This window comes from Artemia franciscana, chromosome 5, assembly GCF_032884065.1.
Source record: "Artemia franciscana chromosome 5, ASM3288406v1, whole genome shotgun sequence".
Taxonomy (NCBI): Eukaryota; Metazoa; Arthropoda; class Branchiopoda; order Anostraca; family Artemiidae; genus Artemia; species Artemia franciscana.
This window is the reverse complement of record NC_088867.1, coordinates 29876252-29883013: the sequence shown is the minus strand read 5'-3', so window position 1 is coordinate 29883013 and position 6762 is coordinate 29876252. Positions and strand designations below refer to the sequence as shown.

General features: G+C 33.7%; 1 protein-coding gene across 8 annotated transcripts in view; it reads left to right on the top strand.

Annotated features, from left to right (window-relative positions):
• Positions 1-2079: 2079 nt before the first annotated feature.
• LOC136027239 (zinc finger protein 234-like) overlaps positions 2080-6762 on the top strand; it is a 51710-nt gene continuing 47027 nt past the window's right edge. For 4 of the 8 annotated variants that reach the window (XR_010617550.1, XM_065704301.1, XM_065704298.1 and 1 more), the window contains exons 1-2: positions 2080-2174; positions 5151-5236. The gene's annotated coding sequence lies outside the window, so the exon portion shown is untranslated. Of the gene's footprint in view, positions 2175-3599; positions 3798-5150; positions 5237-6762 lie in introns of those variants that run through there. The other 4 variants (XM_065704302.1, XM_065704299.1, XM_065704300.1 and 1 more) reach the window with 4 other exon arrangements.

The following is a 6762-nucleotide window of genomic DNA, read 5'->3' as shown; positions in this document are numbered from 1 at the left end:
TATTAACTCAAATGAGCTAGGAAGGGAAATTGAAGATGTCATTTCATCAATGATAGTTTTGAGGGCCAATTCACTATCTTCCAATTCACTTCAATAAACGCACCCAAGACGCAAATTTTTATTAGCAATGGAGATATCAAGCCATACACTTTCTATCAAAGATATATCAAGCATAGTAGGATTTACAACACTAACCTGGATACCATCTCTTACATAAACACCAACTCCTCTTCGACAATTTGAATGCTCCAAGTTGCTAAATAGTTGATATCCCGAGATCTGTAGGGATGTTTCAGTAACCGCCAAAAAACTATGTTTCGGTAACAATTCAACAAAACTCGCAATATCTGCTGCTTCCTCCCTAAGAAGCACTTCGGATTCTAGAAGCTTATTTGTCAGACAGTCAACATTGCTTGAAAGAACACGGAAAGTATTTTCAGAAAGGGGCTTCTGACTCGGGAAATTTGGCTGTTGAGACTCAGAGGTAATATCAGATATAGTACTTGAAAAACTTGAATCCGCTGAATTCTGACATGACACAAGCGAATTATTAGATATAACATTTGAATTAACATTAGCAGAAATAGCTCTTAAATCGACATGGGAAACATTTGGAGAAGGATTGGATGAAGCTTCACAAGAAATATCAACTGACGATTTATCAAAACGAAGCACTGGGGAAACAAAACTATTTACATGAGGATGCGATGATATAACTAGGTTTCCATCGTGGATGGCATTGGAGGGGACCGGGGTGGCGCTTCCCAACTGCGATGAGCAGCCTCGTTTTTTGGAACGATTTGGCCCTTGAAGATCATGAGGTTGGGCTCACCTGAGCTTATTCTTCTTTTCAACTCCTCAACTAAAGCCTTCCTCCTGTTTCTCTCTGTCTTGGATGCGTCACCACGAAATTGTATATCCTCGTGGAGCTCGCGGGAGCGGTTGATGATTGACCTTTTGATGTCCAGGCTTGGGACAGTAAAAAGGACAGGAGGAGGGCGTGGAGATGGCAGAGAATAGGGATCGGAAGTCTTCTCACATTATTGATGTGAACGTCTCTGAGCTTATACTTTTGATCAATATAAGACTTGATGAATAGTTGGTCATTGGGTTGCGGAGGGATCCCAAACGCAACAATGTTAAGGGCTCTACGTTGTCTGTCCCTTTCTTCAGAAAAGTGGCGCTGGATCTCACTATCAAGATGCTGGGTAAGATTGGCTTTGATGCTTGTTGTCTCTTGAAGAACTACCGTCTGGACTTTGGAACGCATTTCAGAGAGTGAGCATTTTTCGGACACCCGTGTTTCTAGTGCTGACACTTGTGATTTTATCTCACTGACAGTTTGTGAGATTTCAGCCTTTAATGATGTTTCCAAGTCTTTTAAAGATGTTTGGACAATTTCTTGAAAGGCCGCTTGAGATGGGATTTTGTCAATAATCTCATTTTTCATGCTATCTATTGTAGCTTTTACGATATTCTCAACACTAGGATTTTGAGTATTAACAGATGTTGATCCGTATTTACATGCTGGGCACTTGATACAAATATCTGCACGTCGGGAGATTTTCGTGATAAGCAGATATTCAGGTTCAGGCATGTCTAAACACTCGGTAGATATCCACTTGTCACACCCATCACAAAGAATGGCATAAGAATCATTTTCTAATGCAATATTGCAGGCAAGACAATTGTCGGATCCTTTTTTCGGACTTATATGAGTCCTTTTTGGTCTTCTACTTGATGTGGCCTTAATTTCGCTAGGTGGCGGCATGATATGATAAAAAATCGCTGGAAAAAAATGCGGGGAAAAAAAAAGCTTTTCAGCCAACAAATATCAATTTATCACGGGGTTTTCAGAACTTGGGGACCTGTGGGAAGCGCGGATACTCAAATCGCCTATCCCCAGAAGTTTAAGGATGAATATCCCGCCGGTACCAATACGGCTCTTCGTGTTTGTTATCGCTCTCTTCTGCACAGGTTTCCCCAAATGCAGAAAATAAACGATTCAGCTTACGTAATCTGTGGCTTTATAAAAAAAAACAGATACTTCGCCAATTTAGTCCGGCAACACTGTATAGGTAAATAATGAAGAACGGGAAGATGTGCAATTCCCTGGAGAATTGAAAATAAAATGAATTGCCCAAAAGTCTAAATATATCAATCACAGCACTGAGGTAGGTCCCTTAAATCGACACCTAGGGTAACGCAAGACCAGGGAAAATGCAAAAAACAAAGAAAAACAGTTTTATCTCACAGTTTAATACATATATATCCAGGGTTCAAATTTATACAGCCACATGGATTTGTTGTTGTTGGATTTATTTAGACAAATAAATTTTAAGACAGGTATCAACAAAACCCCATCAGGGATTGTATTTACTTAAGACACAATTAGCACTATGAATGCTTAATTTTGTGATATTCTAGTCTTGAAATAATAAAAAAAATAGAAATTATATGTTCTATTTGTTTTCCACCAGCCCATTTGAGAAAAATCATTTGTGACAACAATATACCCATGGTTGACCCAGAATCTCTCTGAAATGCTTTAAACAGAAGGAATTTTATAAACAATTATACTTATCAGCAAGAAGAATATTAACATAACTCTCTAAACTTGGCACTTTTTAAGACAATTTTTAGCAAAGCAAATGCAAAATTTTAATGGTGTCTATGTCATCTAAAAAAAAAAACATTAAAATGTGTCAGATATATTTCAATATAGCCTAATATGCCTCAAAGACTTTTAGTTGAATCTATGAAATGAAGGGCCAGGTATTCCTTTGCATTTTACAAAACATGTAAAAAGAAAAACAGTTCAAATTTTTTCACAAAAGAAGAAGCTTGATTTTAAAAAATAAATGTATTTTTAACAGAAAGCAACTGACATCAATGAAATCAAATAAAACAAAAATTCATGGTGAATAGATAATATAAGCCATATATTTAACCTATAATGAGGAGGCATAAAAGATTATTTCTAAAATTAGAAAAAACTAGTGTTATGGCTTAAGTTCTGCTCAATCAACAGGAATTGTCTTTTCAGAACTAAGGCCAGAGAAAAAGAAAGTGATAACCAAACAATTTCAGGACCCTCTAGAGGGAAAAGAAGTAGAAGTAGGTACTTCAAAATACCTTCCTGGGACATACTTTAGCCTGTAGAAACATCCCTGAAAGTTTCATTTTCCTAGCCTAACCTCTTTCAAAGATAGCCAAAAGTAGTTAAGTAAAATTTTGCCCCTACTTTACCTTAAAAATCCAGTTTAAATAGCAATCTCAACAAATATAGACTAGATAAAAGGCTATAGGTATTGGTCTAATCATTCTAATTTTTTTCAACTAAAAATTATAGGATGGTTTAGAAACTATGCCTGTTTGATATAGTAATATTTGACTAACTCACCAATGTGTTAGCTGCCTTCTTAAGAACCAACCTTTTTAATAATTTCACATGTTTATCCATTTAAAAAAATAACACTGACGTCACTTGTGCTCAATAATCTTTTTTTTTGGGGTCAAAAAGTGCAAGCCCACTGACAAGTAATCCTTGATTCACTTTTCAAGTTGACTGAAACCAGCATTTTGACGTTTTATTTGGTATTCCGAGTTAGCTTTTAGCATTCGATTTGTAAAAGTTGACTGAAAGTTAATGAAAAGTTGACTTTTAGCAACTTTTACATTTTGTACATTTGTCTCAAGTTAACTCGGAAAGAAGGCAGAAGTTTCAATTATAGTTAACATGGAGTATGTCTTCAGATGGATCCAAGATGAAGGCACCACTTTTGTGTACCAGTGTGGTGAGTTATTGAGCTTGATTTTATGTTGTTGGTAGGTTGCACTAAAATAGGCTTAAAAACTATGTTATTAGCTTAGTCAAAACTGGCTTTTTTCTTGTGTAGGTGGGTGGGCTTTTTCTTTTACTGGGTGGGTGGGATAGGTAGATTATAAAATGGTTAAGAAAAATCAAATAAAGTTATTGCATTATTAGTTAAAGTTACTACTAAGCTACTTGAGCAATTATTTCAGAGCTGGTTATCCTAATACAATTTGTGTGGCCAGAAGTTTAATTGTTAGATTGCAGATTGTGATTTTCATATGTCTTCTTTTAGTCATTCCATTCAATATGCTTTGGATTTTTTTTTTATTGTGATAGATTGTCTTAATGCTCTGAAAAGGGAAAATATTTCAATTGCATAGGATAGGAAAATTTCCATAGGATAGGAAAATAAACTGGTAATGCCAGGAATTAAACCTGTGCCCTTTGGACAAAGTATTCTCAACCTGGAGTGCCAGTCACTTAAGCAGGAACACAAATGTAACCAGAAAAAAATTATTTGAAAACAGAAAATATTGGAAAAAAAAAAACAACTCAAGTCATAGTTCCTACCATTTTTCACTGCTGTCCCATAAACAATATCTATTTTATTTAGACAAATTAATTTTGAGACATGTATCAACAAAACTCCTGTCAGGGATTGTATTTACTTAAATACAAATAGCAATATGAATGCTCAGTTTTGTGATATTCTAGTCTTGAAATAATAATTAAAAAAAAATTATATGTTCTATTTGTTTTCCACCAGCTCACTTGAGCAAAATCATTTTTGACAAAAATATACCCATGGTTGGCTTAGAATCCCTTTAAAATGCTTTAAACAGAAGGAATTTTAAAAACAATTATACTGATCAGCAAGAAGAATATTAAAATAACTCTCTAAACTTGGCACTTTTTAAGACAATTTTTAGCTGTGCAAATGCAAAACTTTAATAGTGTCCTAATGTATTCTAAAAAAAAATAATATTAAAATGTGTCAGTTGTATTTTGATAGAAACTGCCTCAAAAACTTTTAGTTAAAATATATGAAATGAAGGGCCAGGCATTCCTTTACATTTTATGCAACATGTAAAAAGAAAAACAATTCAATTTTTTTTTCACAAAAGAAGGTTGATTTAAAAAAAAATAAATGTATTTTTAACAGAAAGCAACTGACATGAATGAAATGAAATAAAACAGAAATTCATGGAGAATAAATAATATCAGCCATATATTTAACCTACAATCAGGTGGCATAAAATAATATTTCTAAATTTAGAAAAACCCAGTGTTATTGCTTAAAGTTTTGTTAAATCAACAGGAATTGTCTTTTCAGAACTAAGGCCAGAGAGAATGAAACTGATAACCAAAAATTGATGTAGCCAAAAATTACAGGACCCTCTAGAGGAGAAAGAAGTGGAGGTAGGTACTTTAAATACTTTCCTGGGACATACTTTGGTTAATTTATAGCAAACAGTATTACTGGCTTTTGTATAAAGTGAATATACCACTTGATGCTTTTTTTTTGCTCTTTACAAATATAATAATTGCTTCTATTGGAAATTCAGATTTAAGCACTTTTTGACCTCTTAAATATGACCTAAACATGGGGTATAAAAAAGGCTTAAAATATTGGTCTCAGACTTTAAAACACTGGACTCAAACTTACCATTTCATTATGAATCCATTTTTTTAATGTTACATTATCCACAAGCAGTGATTTTCCACAATTAAATTGGATAAATAAATTTTATCAATGTTATGGTGCCTTTTTCTTCCTTGACAGCAAATTTTAGATAAAAGCATGCGTTTTTGGTCAAATTATGAAAGCTGGCTATTACAAATGCCAGTTATACTGTTTGCTGTAAATTTAATTATATTAAATGCAGTAATGGTTAGTTTACATATTTAATATATGCTATGCTTTACCCCCACCCTCCTGATGTGCAAATACATAGCCCAAATTTGTTTCTAAACTATTACAGATTTGTGATTTCAAATATCTTATTATTTTGTAAAAGATGACCAAAAACGCATGCTTTAATTGAAATTTTGGCAACAAGGAAGAAGAAAACGCCATAACATCCAGTGCTTGTGGATAATATATCATTTGAAAAAGGATTTATAATGAAACACTAAGTTTGAGTCCAATGTTATAAAGTTTGAGACCAATGTTTTAAGCCTTTTTATACTCCATATTTAGGTCCTTTTTAAGAGGTCAAAAAGTGCTTAAAATATGAATTTCCGGTTGAAGCAATTATTATATTTGTAAAGAGCATAAAAAACGCATCAAGTGGTATATTCACTTTATACAAAAGCCAGTAATACTGTTTGCTATAAATTTACCCATACTCTAGCCTCTAGACACATCACTGAAAGTTTCATTTTCCTAACCTAACCTCTTTCAAAGATGGCCAAAAGTAGCTAAAGTAAAATTTCACCCCTACTTTGTGTTAAAAATCCAGTTTAGACAGCAATCTCATTGAATATATACTATATAATATAGGCATTGACCTAACCATTCTAATTTTTTTCAACTAAAAATTATAGGTTGGTTTAGAAACTAGGCCTGTTTGATTTGGTAATATTTGAATAACTAACCAATGTGATAGCTGCCCTCATAAAAACCAACGTTTTTAACAACATAAAAATTTTCTTCTGACTCCTTATTAAGCTTAGCCTATGCAAGATGGGCCTAGAACACCAGAAACCCTTTAAATCCTAAGGAATATGCATAAGACTACTTACAGGTCACTGAAGAGCTAAGATTATTTCCACTATTAACAGTTTCCCTGTCTTGTCTTTAGACTAAACGATTTCACATATCTAATTTTTTGCTACTGAAGCGTACGATTCGCAATTCTTTGTTGACTTTCTAAGTCGACTTCATACTAAATAAAACGACAGCAGAGAAAAAAGTCAACTTTTAAGTTAACTTTTACGAGTCG